The sequence below is a fragment of the Vigna unguiculata genome, chromosome 11 (assembly GCF_037176805.1).
Source record: "Vigna unguiculata cultivar grain cowpea cultivar isolate G323 ecotype 2 chromosome 11, ASM3717680v1, whole genome shotgun sequence".
In the NCBI taxonomy this organism is placed as follows: domain Eukaryota; kingdom Viridiplantae; phylum Streptophyta; class Magnoliopsida; order Fabales; family Fabaceae; genus Vigna; species Vigna unguiculata.
In genome coordinates, this window is record NC_140802.1 from 31,309,618 (window position 1) to 31,327,498 (window position 17,881).

The 17,881-nt window shown below is 33.2% G+C and overlaps 1 pseudogene; it reads right to left on the reverse strand.

Moving 5' to 3' along the window:
• Positions 1-4,617: 4,617 nt before the first annotated feature.
• Positions 4,618-7,288, reverse strand: LOC146881770 (uncharacterized; annotated as a pseudogene).
• Between the last annotated feature and the right edge of the window lie 10,593 nt (positions 7,289-17,881).

The following is a 17,881-nucleotide window of genomic DNA, read 5'->3' on the forward strand; positions in this document are numbered from 1 at the left end:
TGTCAGTTTGGTACAGTTTTAGTTGTAGTTTTTTTTTTTAACTTTTAATTGAACTCGTGCTAGTTTGGTAAGATTTCAGTGTATGGTGATATAAATTAAAGTCATGTCATCTTGGTACGACTTCAGTGCATTGTAATTTTTCATTTTAAATTTAATGAAGTTGTGCTAACTTGGCACGACTTCACTTTAATAAGTCAAAGTTGTATAATGTTCGCATGACTTCTTTACTATAAAGTCGTACTAAACTGGCACGACTTACTCTCACTAGTGCAGTTTTGACTATTTAACTTGTGTTATAGTCCTCGATTATCAGGAATCCGAAGCATCGAAGCATATAATGGCGTAGTGACATTTTTTAAATTCCTACCATCTTTTCTACCTTAGTTCCCTCAATACCTGTAGCAAAATATATTTTTTTGTCTTGGTTGCAATAAACCCACTACCATAAAGCCTTTTAAGCTTCAATTTCCTTGACCCGAAGCAAAAAATTAACTTGGAGAGGGACATTTGCCCTCGAGTTGAAGCTAACCGGTGCTAAAAATCACTATTTTACCACTATTAAAATTGAACCGAGGCCAAAAATCACTATTTTACCTCAGTTTAAAATTGAACCGAGGCCATAAACCAAGTTAGGGATTCAAAATGCGAATGCACTGTTCTTCGTCTTCCACAACCTAATATTCGCGTTTTCTCTCCTCTAATAGTGGCTCCTTCAACCACAGTTGTCGTCGTCCAACAACCATTCACGTCGTCAACCACGTTCGAGCCTCCTTCCACATTGCTGCGATCATTTGGGTTCCACACCAGCCCCTGGTTTGTCCCACGCACCCCCTGCTTCGTCCCATGTAGTTACCATGCCAACCTCTTTCGTGCCACCATTCCACGTCCACTACAAGGAAACCCAAAAATATTGACTGAAAATTCAGTCACTAAATGACTAAAATCGGTCACTAATTGAAAGAGTAACTGATTTAGTGACTAATGAAATCGGTCACTATTTCCTTCGTCACTGATTTGTAGTGACCGAGTTAGTGATCGAATCAGTGACTGAATCAGTGACCGAATTTGTGGCTGAATTTGTGACTGAATCTATGACCGAATCTGTGACCGAATCTGTGACTGAATCAATGACCAAATCCGTGAATGAACTTGTGATGAAATTAGTGAATCTGTTACTGAATTTATGACCAAATTTGCAATTAAAATATGTGATTATATCTATACGATGAAATCAGTGACTGATTTTGCTTTTCAATTTCAATTTCCTTTTGTAAATAATATAAATCTGATAAATGTTGCATATATATGCAACATGAATAAAGAATGTGATGTAATATGTTGCACAATTTAATGATATTGAGACCAGTTTCACATACATATTTTTCAAAATAATACAATCATCCAAACAAGGTTCATAATGTTGTTACAAAACTAAGGTTTAATACAAACAATACAATACTAATAAGATAAAATGTATATAAGGAACATAAAGTTTCAAGTCATATTTGAGGAGGTTGAAAGTTCATCTTTTCCATTAAGAGATGCAACATTTTGTTATTTTGCTGAATTTCTTTTTCATTATTGAACATTCTATCACGAAGATCATACCTCTCGGTTTAAACTGCCAACAACTCATTTTTTAAATGCTCAATCTCCTCCCTCATCGCCTGCACAGATGAAGATGTAGGATCATGATATGATAGTCTCCCAATCGCTTTGGTTGACTCAGATCCAAGCCCATACACCTTGCCTTTGTTAATTCCAGCAACTTTACACCAAAGTTGTAATTCATCTGGTGGAGATACTCCTATAGTGGATGGTGATTGGGATTCTTCTTCCCATGCACAAGTGAACTCTGCATATAAACATCAAAATAAAAATGGCAATACATTGGAACAAATATAGGAAAGACACCGATTTTGGACAATACAACATATTATAATTAATTGTGACTTACATCCACATGTGCTGATCTTTGATCCACCCAAGTTTTGTCCTTCTTCCGTTGGTGTGTATGATGAAACAACTCTGATGGTGTAGGAGATTTGCCATTCAACTTTGTATAAGATAAAGTGAACAAAAATATTAATTTAAAATATGTACCATAAAAGGTTTACTCTAAATTTGGCTAATGCACCAAGTCTTACAACAACCATGCAACCAAGTTGGAACTAAGGTATGTAGAAGTTTATCATTAACATGAGGAAACAAACCACTCTAGTATTATCATCAACATGAGTAAACAAACAATTCTAGTATGATAATATAACATGGATGGTGTTGTAGGATAACAATCAACAAACAAAATTGGACATTTATTTCAAATATAAAGTGCTAATAATTTACTAGATTCTCTAAAATAGAAAGCAAAGTAAGTTACCATATTTTCTCTATGCTGTGAAGTACTAATAGAGTCGGCAGTATGGAGTGAAATCCCAAATCCTTGACTATCGGAAGCTCGATTTGCTTTTGGAACTAAACTTTTCACTTTAAATGGTTTTGATCCCAAATGTTGGCACAAGTTATCCCATACATCTTCCATAAGCCAATTGGGCTTCCTCATATTTGTGCGAGCTTTATTCAATGAACTTTTCAATATATTTGCACCTCGCATTTCAAAGTTCTTTCTTGCCAACTTGTCATCAGGTGGGAGAAAAGTATATTTTCTCTATATAATGAAATAAAAAGAAGAAGTTATAACTACATTAAAACTAGGAAGTCATAATAATTTTAAGGTTAAATATTAGACATACCATGAACTCTGTGAACCACATCTCTCTATTTCTTTCAGGTATCTTTTTCCAAGATGGCCATGCTTCAATATAATGGCTTTTGAAGATATCACCAATGGCATTTGCCGCAAAGTATGAAGGCAAGAATCTACAACAAAAATTTTACTTTTAAGCATATGTTATATATAAAATTTGAACACAAGTTAACATTGTTAGAATTTATATATTTACCCATATCCATCAATTTTCAAAATAGGTTTGTCACTAGTGCTTTGAACATCTGATACATTTTGACCATCATGAGAAGAAAATGTTTCATGTGTTTGAGGGCTAGATGTTTGAAGACTTTGTGGTGAAACACTTGGTGGAGCATGATTTGATGCTCCAAGTGGTGCAGTAGGATTTGATGCTCCAAGTGGAGTAGCCGCATGTGCTTCTAGTGGAAAAGAAGGAAAACTAGAACTTGCTTCGTGTCGGGGAGTAGGAGCAACATGTTGTCTAATAGAAGGGGCTTCACCAGAATGACCTCGAAACAAAGGAGTAGAACTAACATGTTCTTGAAGTCTTCTAGATAGTGGATGTCCAACTTGTTTTCCATGTGTGTTGTTACTTGGTAACTGATTTAATTGATGCTTTAATGAACGACTTTTCAAAATTAGTTTTGTTCACTTTTTGCCTGACATCTATACACAAGAAGAGAAAGTGTTAAAAAAAATTGCATATATATATATATATATATATATATATATATAACGAAAGACATGAAAAAGACTAATATTTGCTAACATTTATTAAATTTTTACCAAAATTAAAATACAAAGATCATTCATCATTCATCATCATCATCATCATTTTCTTCATTAAATTCATGATCATCACTGACATTGTTGTCATCATCCTCATCATATATATATTCATCATCAAATTCACTCTCCTCTTCATACTCATTTTTAGTGAATTGTATCATCTTCCATGTTATTATGTTCATTATGATTTTCTAATTCATTATATGCTACTTCTCCATATCCACCTTCATCATCTCTAAGTTGACCAAGCAGGTCATCATTTGACACATATTGAGTATTAGATAGGCCATCTTGATACGCAACCTCCAACGTATATTGATCATGAACCATACTTCTTGCTTTTGTTTTAATGACAACCCACCAATCTACCTTTTCCTTGATTATTTTAGGATAAGGCATATAATATACTTGAATTGCATTTGATGCAAGTATAAAAGGATCATAAATCGAATACCTTCTTCGGTGATGAACCTCAACAATATCATATTCCTTATGAACTTTTACACCTTGATTCCTTTCAAAATCAAACCATTGGCAATTGAATAAAACTTATTGTTTTTTTGGTTCTCCTATGTATTCAAGTTGCATAATCTCTTTTATGATACCATAATAATAATTTTCTTCATCTCCGCTATGATCATCACCCTTAACACAAACTCCATAATTGACTGTTTGCTTCCCAATGCTCCATTCTTCTATATGAAACTTGAAACCATTGACAAAATAAATAGGCCAAGTAACAACCTTTTTCCTTGGACCCCATGCTAAGTCATACAAAAGTTGACTTTCAACCATATTGTTCCTATCATGAACCTATGAATGATAAGAGAAAATCAAATATAGTCACTAGTGCAAAAACATATTATTAGTGTTATGATTGATTTACAATCAATACTTACATAATTTTCAAACCATCTAGGAAAGTCAAAAGCAATCCTACCCTCAATTTCTCTTTGAGTGATGTTTGGATTTACTGCTTCTAGAAATTGTTCAAATATTCTAACATTTATACATAACATTATGTTAGTTGTTATATATATACATGAATAAAATATACATGTCAAAATTGATTTAGGTACTTACTTGATGAATGGTTGTACTTCTTCGCAATTAAGTAATACATGCAAATGTGCAGCATCTAATTCTTTCTTATTTAGATTCCTACTTGAAGAAGTTCCACTAGAGCGACCAGGATGATTAAAAATTGTTGATGTTTGATCCATTTCTTCATTTTCACCTCCATCGTCATTGCGACTTACTTTATTTCTCATTGTTTGCACATGAGGGTCAAAATAATATGAACAAAAATGAGAAGTCTCTTGTACCAAATATGCCTCACATATTGAGCCTTCAACACGTGCCTTGTTCTTAACCATTTGTTTCAACTTATTCAAATACCTGATATAACATAATAATATAATTCATTACTAATTTCATTGAAGAAAAATATGCATGTTCAGTAAATTACCTCTCAAATGGATACATCCATCGATATTGAACAAGACCTCCTATTCTTGCTTCATAAGGTAAATGAATAGGTACATGTTCCATTGAGTTGAAGAATGCAGGTAGAAAGAATTGTTCCAATTTACACAATGTAATGACAATATTTTGTTCCATTAGTGACAAATCATCCACTCACAAAATTGTTGAGCACAAATCTTTGAAGAATTTACTCAACTCAGCTAGAGATTTCCAAACCTCATTTGGAAATGAACTAAAAGCAATAGGTAATAATTGCTCATAAATACATGGCAATGATGACTTTTCATTCCAATCATTCTTCCTTGTTTTATGTTCACACACCTACGCAAATTTGAGGCATAACCATCAGGCATTCTCAACTCAGTAATCCATTTATACACAACAACTTTTTGTTCTTTAGATAACACAAACTTTGCTTTAGGCTTCATAAATTTTCCATCTGGTAGTTGTTGTGATTCTAACTCCTTTCTTCAACAATATTTTTTTAAATCCATTCTTGCATTCATATCATCTTTGGTCTTATCTTTGATGTCCATAATTGTATTAAAGACATTGTCGAACACATTTTTTTCAATATGCATCACATCAAGATTATGCCTTGATAGGTTGGAATTCTAGTATGGCAATTCCCAGAAAATGCTTTGTTTTATCCAATCATGAGCTACACCACAACCATGACAAGAAAATTGTACTTCCCTGGTTACTTTAGGAAAATAGGCAACTTGTTCCCACATATCATCCCAGACAACATGAAAGGAGGTTGAGAATATTCAACTCTATTCTTCAAAAATGCATTCTTATTTCTTCTATATGCATGATCCATAGGCAAAAATTGACGATGACAATCAAACCAAGAAAACTTACGACCATTGTTCAAGCAAAAACTCTTTGAATTATTCATGCAATATGGACATGCCAATCTTCCTGATGTACTCCAACCAGACAACATACCATATACAAGGAAATCATTGATAGTCCACATTAATGTAGCTTTCATGATAAAGTTTTGTTTTCTTGATATGTCATATGTTAACTCACCTTCAGTCCATAATAGTTTTAACTCATCTTTCAATGGTTGCAAATAAACATCTACTTTTTCCTTTGAATATTTTGGCCTAGGAATAATCAAAGTTAAAAACATGTATGGAGTAGTCATGCATAATTCAGGTGGTAAATTATAAGGAGTTAATATCACCAGCCAACATGAATATGGTTTTTCTGATTGACCATATGGTGTGAAACTGTCAGCGCATAACCCCAATCTTACATTTCTTGGTTCAACTACAAAACCAGGAAATGTTTCATCAAAGTGTTTCCATGCTTCTCCATCTGACGGATGACACAAAAGTCCTTCCATTTTTTATTTTCATAATGCCACCTCATATGTAGAGTAGAACTCATTGATGCATATAATCTCTTAAGCCTAGGAATGATAGGTAAATAATGCATTCTTTTCACAAGAACATCTTTATGTTTACCCCTACCCACCTTTTTTGTCTTGTAACGAGGTTTGTGACAAAACTTACATTTTGTTAATTCTTTGTCCTCATCTAAGTAGAATAACATACACCCATCAATACAACAATCAATTCTTTTTTTTTTTTTTTGCAGATAAACCAAGTTTTGAAACTAGTTTCAAGGTTCTATAGTAATCTTCTGGTATAAAGTTCTCTATCGGGTGTGTTTCTTTTAATAGAGCCAATGTTTGATTGAAAGATATTTGGGACATGTTTCCCTCTGATTTAATTGTCAACAATCTAACAGCAACATATAACTCAGTGTGATTAGTACATCATGGCCATAGTGGTTTTTGTGAAGCATGCAATAAATCATAAAAAGTTTTTGCTTCAGAATTTGGAAACTCTTCATTTTGTTGACCATAATTATTTGAAAACTCTACACCAACGGCTTCATGGATCATGCAGTCAAAGTCTTGATTATGATCCTCATGTGCACGTGTAGATGAATTTGGATAAGTATTATACACATCACACAAAGTTGGATCAATTTCTCCATGACATGTCCAATACCAATAAGAAGGCACAAATCCCCTTTGATAAAGATGAACTTTAACATCTTCATAATCTAAGAAGTTAAGATTTTTGCATTTACTACATGGATATCTAATTTTACCATTTGACAAGTTTGATTTCTCTAGAGCAAAAGACAAAATTCAGTCACACCATTTAAAAATGCTTTAGTGTACCCCTTTCGACCAGGTAAGAGTTTGATATACATCCAACTACAATTTTCATGAACATTCATACTCTGTCATGTAATCAACCAATGAAAAGTTTTAATAAGTCACATACCATAATATACCAAATATCTTTCTACTTTTTCCCTGTATACCAATTTTTGATATTCAAAATTGTATTTACAAGCTTAGAATTTTTCACTTAGCACTTTAATTTAAAATAAAAAAGTCAATTTTTCATTTCAAAACTAATAAAAATATTCACTTTTTTATCACTCCTATATGATCCTTAATTTTATGTCACAAGAATAATTTTTAATCACAATAAAAAAGTCAAATTTACGTTTCAAGCTAATAAAAATATTTACTTTTTTACCACTCCTATATGATCCTTAATTTTGTCACAAGAATAACTTTTAATCATAATAAAAAAGTCAAATTTACATTTCAAACTAATAAAAATATTTACTTTTTTACTGCAAGGTCAATTTATCTTAATCATAATAAAAAAGTCAAATTTATATTTCAAACTAATAAAAATAAAAAAGCCAATGCCAATGCTAAAGTTAAGTTCAATGTATTATTCTTGCTGTCAACTTTTTATAGCTTTGCATCTATTTTCTATCTCATACATTTAATTACCACTCCCACCTATATTTATCTAACTAGCAAAATTTACATTTCAAACTAGTAAAAATATTTACTTTTTTACTACAAGGTCAATTTATCTTAATCATGATAAAAAAAGTCAAATTTACATTTCAATCTAATAAAAATAAAATTGCCAATGCCAATGCTAAAGTTAAGTTCAATGTGTTATTCTCGCTGTGAACTTTTTATAGCTTTGCATCTATTTTCTATCTCATACATTTAATTACCACTCCCACCTATATTATCTAACTAGCAAAATTCCTCACTCAAAGTGAATTATTAATTTTATGTACAAATCAATTAATAGCATTACTCGTGTAATTATTAAATAGAAAACATAGACATTGTGTTAGTTAATATTAATTTGATGTAATTAAGATATATGTTTGAACCCTGGGCAAAGGGACATGTCAGATAGTACCAAAATTGAGGACCTCATGCAGTGTTTGAATGATAGTATGAATAGTTAGAAGGAATTCTAATTCTAATTCTAATTCTTGCTCCGCAAAGGGAAGAGACAATGAAAGAAATGAAACAACTACCAAAGTTGATTCCTTAATAATAGCCAATCACCGTGACATGCTATAAACTTAAATATTCAGGTAATGTTTTGCAAAACACGCTATAAGTAGATCAAATAACATAAACTTAACAATAGTACGAACATAGTATTTGATCTTATCAGTGATTTATATATCGATAAAAACTAATCCTAGGGATTCACGAACAACCACCAATCTAAAATTAAGTTAACTCACTTTCTAAATTATATTTGCACTAAAATGTCTAAAATTTCACCTACCTTAGGTACTACAGTAGGTGCACCTTATTTAAGGCCTAAAATGATCCAAATTGTCTAGAAAACTCAAGAAATAAACTGCAGAATTACACACACCGACAACAATTAAATGTGTGGAGATGATATCACAAATTTCATTAAACAAAACCACATAGATTAAAGCACATAGATTCTTAAAATGGGCTCATCTTACTCATGAAAAACAGTACATAACAACTATTATTCTTAATGTTAGAACATACACCACAACATAAATTGGTCTCTCTTTCTACAAAATCACTGTCCAAATTTACCCAATTTCCCTCAACAAAACTGGTGGATATAATCCCTTTTCCCTCTCTTGAATGTCACTAGTGCACATTAGGAATTAAAACTAACTAGGAATTAAAACCCGATACACAAATCATAAACCAACACTAACATTATAAGCCCCTTTGCCTAATATATTATGAAAAGTTCAATAAGTTAATGACATTAAAAGCATTGCTGCACATTCATATAACTCTTGTTATTATAGTCTATAGATAACGCTTGGATGGGTCTAGCAGTGCAAGAAAACCCAAGGCAATTCTCCCTCTCCCTTCGCCACTCTCTGATCTTTAATCTCCCCCAAAAAAATAAATTAAAACTGAACAAATAGCAACACTACTGAAATTAACAACTCATCACAAAAACAGGGTAAAGTAAAAAGAGAATAACAAAGGACTCACTAACAATGTTGTATCCAGCATCACTACCACAGTGAGTTATAACTAGAAAAACCCATAGTGATGAATGTAGAGAGTTCAAAAGCAGCTCGTGCCAAGCAACGTGAGAATCCACGGTGATGGCAATCCCTACATTAGGGCTCCACTAAAAGACATTATGACTAAAATAGGGTTTTAGAGGAGAAATGGTTTGTACATTTGGGTGACAAAGTGAGATTGGTGTGTCAATTTGGGATTTAGGGCTCAAAGAGAGAATTTGGTTCAATGATTTCTAGATTTTGAACTCAAATTGCAAGACTGATTTTTGAATCTAGAGACTGAGGGCTGAAAGTGTGCGTAAATTTGGAAGATTTCAGGTGAGAATGCTTGGCCTCCATAGTTGCAAGAATGGAGAGTTAAGGTCACAAAGTGTTTATGAAAGTTTGTTTAGGATCTGAAATTTTGGGTAGCAAAGGGGGAAAAGGGGAAAAATTAGGTTTGAAAATAAAAATAAAGAAATAAAAAAGTAAAAAAAAACTATAATAAAAATTAAATAATACCGTGATCGATTTGGTGACTAATTTTTTGTAACCAAAAAATCAATCACTATTTTGGTTACTAAATCATAAAAATATTTTTTGGTTACTAATTCTGCCACTGATGGTGACCAAATTTTTCAGTCACTGATTTCGGTCACTATTCACTAGATTTGTAGTAGTGGTCGTTAGTAGCTCTTTGTTTTCCCAAACAAAGCTTATCCATTTTTTGTTAATCTCTCGCACCATTATTGCTCCCATTCCGGCAAGCCACCATCACATTTCGCCACATTCTCCCTGTGTATGGTGGTTAGTTGAAATTCGAAAAATTACGCGATTCCCCTATTTTTTTTATTTTGCGTTTTGTATAATTGTCTTTTGCTATTTGAGTTGTTGTTTTGCATTTTTTGGGGGTTTTGTTGGGATTTTGTTGGGTTTTTTTTTTTATCTTTTTTCTCCTATATTTGATTGTTTCTTGTGTTTTTATGGTTGTGTTCTTTATCATGTATTGTTGCATTGTGGTGGAACTGTCTAGCTTTTGGGAACATGAGTACCGTTGCATCCTCCCATTATCATTCACTTTGTTTTTCACGCTCTTAGGTTCTTATTTTTGTAATATGAGTCTATGAATTTGTAGTCTGTTGTGTATTAGTTTTTTGTATGTGTTTGTAGTCTTATTTTGCAGACATTCAAGAGCATTGCACCAATCCTCGCCAAGTACATAAAGTTTGTTAGGATAGCATGTGCAAAATTTATAATTTCAGATGTATAATAGATTGATTAGGCTATTGACTTGTTGTTACAAAAGAAACTTTTAAATGTATTTGGATTGTGGATGATGTTATGTTTCATAAAATGTATAGTTTTATTTCTGTTCTGTTCTGATCTAGTTTTCTGAAAAAATATGTAGGTCAAAAAATGTGGGAATAACAAAAAAATATTATTTAAAAAGTTAACGGGACATACAGCCTCAGCCTTATATGTCTCGGTTCTGAAATCGGGGCAGAATAACATAAATAACCGCTGCTAAATACCCTTTGTACACTAGTGTCTTTTTGAAATTGCACCATTTTAGTAAATTTGAAAACAAAATTGCACCATTTTGGTGCTTTTGGAATGCTTTATCTCATGTAAACACTATTGAAACATTCTTCATGCATAAATGTTTTCCTTACAATAATTTTCTACTGGCTATTTAACACCTATCAATTGTCTTATAGGTTTTTAATTAGTAATATATTACGTATATTTTTGACCTTTGATTCATTTTAGTTCCTATATAAGTTTTGGACTCAATTGAGTTCTAATATTTTTCTTTTACTCAATTGAATCTCTATCTTTTCTAAAATACTGAATTTGATCCCTTTAAATTGACGTTAACGCCATTTGAAAGGTGTCATATGTCAATCTAGATCATCTCCTACCTTGGAGTCCCTAACTTTATCTAGTTTTTCTATTTTTATTTTCTCCCTCCAACTTCCTCCAACTCCCACCACCTATATCTACCTCCCACCACGTCTCTGTGGGCAAAAAAGTATTTTTATTCAAATACTTGTCATATACTTGTTATGCTAAATCAAACATTATAACTTGAACTTTATAGACTCAATTTTTGCTTTCCATCTTCAACCCTTCAAGTCTACTAATTACTACAAAAACATGAGACACTAAGGACCATTAACACCACAATAAACTTCTAACCTTTGCACTACAACTGAAAAAATAGACAAAAACTCCTAACACCTTAATTACCCATTAAATTTGCCCATTTAGGTTTATCCCAACAGAACTCCCTTGTAAACATAAATGCCTTCTTTCTATCCTTGAACAACATAGTAGGTGGGGGCCTTGTAAACATATATGCAACCTGAACTCAAATTCCCATATGCTCTAATTGATACACCTTTTCTCATATGAAATGAAATCAAACATCAATATACTTTCTCTTTTCATTGTTGACCAAGTTCTTTGCCAACTCAGTGACCCACTTGTTATCCACTTGAATCACAATCCCTCCTTCTATTTCAGTTGCAATTTTATTAGAAGATTTCTGAGCCAAACTGCATGAAATACACACCATGATGCATTAACATACTCAACTTCACACGTTGACAATGTTACCATGGGTTGCTTCTTTTAAAGCCAATTCGATATCGTGTTGCCCATGAAAAATACAAACTCGGATGTGCTTTTCTATTTATCTATATATTTTGCACCAAGCTTCTAACACGTTGACGCATCAACATTTTGGTCTTCCTCTTCGTTAGCATAATGGGTCTAACACCAACAACCTAATCTCATCAAAGCAAGCCTTTGCATTTTTTCTTTTGGAAGCACCAGCCACAGCTCAACCTTCCGTCCACTACCATCATGCCATTCTACCATCTTTACTATTTGGATTGTGAGCTACATCAGAGTTTGAGTGTGGGAGCCAAGTGTCAAAGGGTTTCTACCATTTGTTCTAATTGTCCATTGTTTCTGTTCGTTCCACGTTGTTCCATCGTTCGAATTCGTCCTTCCGTCGCTGATTAAGTTGTGGTTGTGCTCCCATCGTGCATGCTGCCATCATGGAAGGCCTTCAGGCTTCGATTCTTTATAGAACCGAAGCTTAAAGTCAAATGTTAGTCCCATGGCTTTGAATGTCGTAGAACCCAAACCTAAAAGTGCCAAAACTTTTGAAAGTGAAATTTTTATTTATTTATATATTGATAGTTGGTATGATCATGTTTTTTATTTTATTTATTTTTATATCTTATTGTTATTTTATTTTTGGATTTTATTTGATATTTTAGGTTTATTCAATAAATGTGTGGATTATATTTTTGAAATAAGTGGAAATCTCAAAGATTTGGAAAGATTATCAACAAAATGAGTGGAATATTGAATAATCAAAGATTATCAACAATATTAGATATCTACAAAGTTGGTTGCTCAAATTACAAGTCAGGGTAATTGAAGAATAATTCAAATATATGCAATCTCCAAAGATTAAAATATGTATATTAAGGATTATCTCTTACAATTTATTCAAGTAATAAATCAAGTCCAAATTTTAGGCCTAGTCCAATTATGAAAGTCTATAAATAGAGGGCTAACATAGGTAAAAAACACATTTGGATAGAAAAAAAACTTGATACCTCTACATTTGAAGGTAGAAAGGCATTCTAAAGGATAGATGAATTCAATTTCAACATCAATCTAATATTCAGTATGCCAAGGATTAGCTAACTCCCTCATTCATGGGGTTAGGTGTAATGTATTCTTAATTATCTATGAATTCCATTAATCAATATAATTTTTTCCATCACTCTTGTGTTCTATTCGTGCTTTAACTGCATGATAATTATTGATTGCATATTTGTGGGTATCTAATCATTGGACACAATATTAGAAACTAAACTAAAGTAGACAACAAATTGATCGTACATCTAGACATAGAGTACATCATTGGTCATTCATAACATCAAAATTTTGATCATTAATGTGAACTCTTAATAAGGAAAGCTCTAAGACATTAAGGTTCTTATTAAAGTTTAGACTTGTCACTAAGACATTAGGCTTGTTACATATGGTGTGAATGTGAGCGTAGGAATTAGAAGAATATTGTTTAGTGTTTTTGTTTTGAATTGGATCATGACATCCAATCCTAGTGAAGCTTTTATATGATATTTCTCTCAATGAAGTTCTTTGTTTCCATTGTGCCAATTCCTTTTAGTCTTTACAATTTAATTCTAAATTTATTTTATTTTATCTCAACCTAAAATGTTTTGTTATGCTCTCCCTTCATGAGTAATTAACTAATTAATTTAAACCACATTAGTCCTTGTGTGATATGATATCTAGACTTCTCCACTTTATTATTTGTACAATTTGGTACACTTGCCAATCACGTAACACACACACACACGCACATATATATATATACACATATATATATATATATATATATATATATATATATATGTATGTATGTATATATATATGTATGTATATATGTATATATACATACATATATACATACATACATACATATATATATATATATATATATATTTATATATATATATATACATATATATATTATTGTCTTTTCTTTTTCAAGAAGGTAAGGCTTTGGTTCTACGAACAACCAAAGTCTATTCTCAGGTAGGCTTTGGTTGCTAGAGAATCCAATCTAAAAAGGTGCCAAAAATTTCCAATATGCCATGTTTTTAAAACAAGGAAATAAGCTTCGGTTCTACTAATAACTGAAGCCTATTCCATGATATATTGTGGTTATTAATAGAACCGAAGCATATTCTCTTGTTAGAGTTAAAATTTCAGCAAAGTTACCTCCCCCGCCATTTGAACGTGCCTCTATGAAACCTATAAACTCAAAAATGTCATCCCACTCATTCATCTCCGCCTTTTGTTTTCTTTCTTACATTACGTTCATTGCCACTCATTCGAAACTTAAAGTCACACCTTTCCCTTCGAACACAAAGCACTTCGAAGCCTCCACCCTACTCGTTATTCGAATGTGAAGCATCCATAAATGAGGTACCACAGCATTTCATGCTTGAACTATTGGATATGCTAATAACTATTTTTTTCTCTATTTCGTTCGTTACTCCACTTTGGTTCTTTTTTGAATGAGAACCGTGTTTTGCATTCGAAGGCGAACAATTGTTACACTTGTGAACACAAATCTTCCACCACTTTCAAACATCTTTCACTGTTGAACCATGCAAAGCCTAATCCCTCATTTTATTTTTTATTTTTTTGTTTTCCATTATGGTTTTATGCTTCGGTTCAGGAAGAACCAAACCCTAATTTGAAAGTTTAGGCTTCAATTCATAAACAAAGGCAAAAGGTCACCTTTTTTTACCTCACATGAGAATGCTTTGGTTATTACACCTTAGCATAATCTCTAAAATAACTGGTGCCAAATCTCTTCTTTGCACTAATGACCCTACTAGTTGGTAGTTGTTGACCTAGTATAATATATGCTGAGTGATATCGTTCACCGAATATAACTCAATATGCACTTCAAAGCCTTTTCCTGTGTGTAGCTTGCCTCCTCCATATACTGACTTACTATTCCAATGCTTAAAAATAAGTTTGGCCTTGTACTTGTTAAATAACAAAGGCTTCCAACCTAGCTTTGATACTTGTTGGCATCAACTCAGTCTGTTCCATCAAACTTTGAAAGCTTTGTATCCTGTTCCATTAAAGTCGAAATTAGGTTGGAGCTCGTCTTCGTGAACTTGTTCAAGATCTTCTTGGCATACCTTTATTGAAAAAAAAATTACCATTTCCACTTTGTTTAATTTCTAAACAAAGGAAGTATTTAATCGATCCTAAGTTTGTCATCTCAAGTTCTCTTGTCATTATGCCCTTAAACTCTATGATTTCCTTAGCATGATTCCTCATGAATATGAAGGGTAATAAATGTCACATTACCTTTTTTTTCTTTATGTATAAAGGTTGTTCATATGGACATTATTCGTATTTCTTATCCTTGAACTATGCGTCTATGTGATAATTCCACATCCGAGGAGTTTGTTTCGATCCATAGAGCACCTTCTTCAATCTTAGTACTTTCTCATCTTTTCCTATTTTCTTCTTGAAGGAGCTCTAAGCATGTATTTGGAGAGGAGGAAGTCCAATTAGGTAGTGGAATGATGGGGCAAGGTTGGAGGCCCTTGGCAATAGTATGATTTCTGGGAGTGAAACTCTAGGAAATGAGACTATCTTAGGGAAGGAGGCTAGAGGAGCTAAGGTAGAAGCTTAATTTAGCAACACTTTCAAGGAAATTGTGTGGAGTGTTCTCAACATCAATCAATTACCATTTAAAGAGTAACCAAATACAAGTGGTGGAGGCTCTCATTTATAGTAGAGAGACTGACCCAAAATGTAATGCAAATGAACATTGAAATGAAATATAAACTTGGCTTAGGCTATAAGAAGCCTCTTAGATTCGTGTGATGTAAGTGAGGCAAGGATCTTATGCCAAAAGTCCCTTCACAGCTCTCATGCTTGGCACCATGCGCACATGTGCCTTGATTCTCATTCTTGGCAAGTGTTGCAATTGGGCTTGAATTAGCCTAATTTGAAAGCTAATCTTCAATGTACATTGGCTAATTATTTTATAAAGCATGGCCTAACATGTGGCCCAAAATTAAAAACTATACTAATGCTTTTACATTAAACCCATCATATTTGGATATCCTCTTTAGCCCATGAGAAAAGCATTTGAAGGCTTTGAGAATTATTATCATGTTGATGTAATCATGATTCTAGTTATTGGGACTTTTTGTGGCCATGGGCCTTGAAATGAATATGGGCCATGTATAACAACACAATTAAAACATTATAAGTATATTAAGCACCGAATATTAGTTAACAACTTAATTTACATGTATAATAAGTTAGAACATGTTACCTTGAAACGTTGCTAGAAATGATCCTTATCTTTTTTAGGTATCGCTCTCTATGATGGCTAAGGATTAAGAAATTGTTGTTTGATTGTCTTTGTGATAGCCTATGAAGCATTTCTAGAAGGAACAAAGCTCAAATTCATGGAAAATTGTCACAAGATGAAATAAGTTATATAATATAAACAATTAGAATAATTGAATCGAAATATCACCCTCGACCAACATGTTCAATCATCGGGGGGTCATGTAGAGGAGGGTCATGTTCTACATTTGAATCAGGACCATTTGTAGATCCTGGTGCAACTAAATCACCTACAACTGGGGATGGTGTACAATGCTAACCAACATCGGGAGATAGGCCAACAATCGAGACTGGGGATGGTACAATATGAGATAAAAGGGATGCTACAATGTTTGCAGAAGGGATATGTATCGTTGTGTGTGGAATTGAGGAAGAGGAGGATGGTATATGTGAGAGGGGTATAGAAAGGGGTTGGGAGCAACAACAGGGGTATGTAACCCTATGGGTGGAGGTTGAGAAGATGAGGACAACATATGAATCGCTAGGATAGAAGTAGGGTTATGTAACCTTGTGGGTGGAGTTGGGGAAGATAAGGATGTCATATGTAAGCCCGGGATAGGTGAGGTAGGTCTGAGTGCAATCCGGAGCACATAATTATTACGTCTCTTTCTTGGTTTTGCTATACCTTTCCCTTTGTCAACTTGGAGGGTCGAGGTGGATCTCCCGATCACATGGCGTATGGAGTTTACGATCTAAGTGGCAAATAAATTAAGATGGAGTATGATGACAAATAAATATGCCAACAACTTAATAAACTATTAATTAAACATAGCAAGTGACAATATACCAATACATATTACAATTTGTAACAACAACAACAAAGACAAAATTAGTGATTAGCATCACTATCATCCTTATCGTCCTCCTCCTCTTCCTCCTCTTCTTTAGTTTTATCTTCTTCTTCTTCTTCATCTAGCTCTTCCTCCTCCTCCTCCTCTTCTTCCTCTTCTTCTTCTTCTTCCTCCTCCTCCTCTTGTTGTTCCAACTCTTCATCATGACCTTCTATGTGATGAAATCCAGATACACGTTCTACTTCAGTTACTTCATTGGCATGTGAGATTTCATCAACTTGGTAAGGGATATCCTCTTCCACCTTATTTGATTCGATGTGACCTATTAGCTTTGTTTTAATTGCAACACACCAACCACGGTCTAACATTGTATGCCAAAGTAATGGATCGAATGGTTGGTACCTTGAAGTCTTGTGAATGTCCACAATGTTATGTTTAGGATCCACTATTGTACCTTTTCCGGAGGGATCAAACCATTCACACAAAAAAGTACATATTTCTTTGGTTTATTAGAAGTATTGTACTCTAGTTCATATATTCTATGGATGATCCCATAAAAATCATCTTCACCTCTTTCGATAAGGCCTTTGACATGAACACCACTATTTATAGTATTTTTCTCTTTGCTCCATACGTTAGTATGGAACTTGTACCCATTCACAAAGTACGTGTGCCATTCTGCGACACATTTCATAGG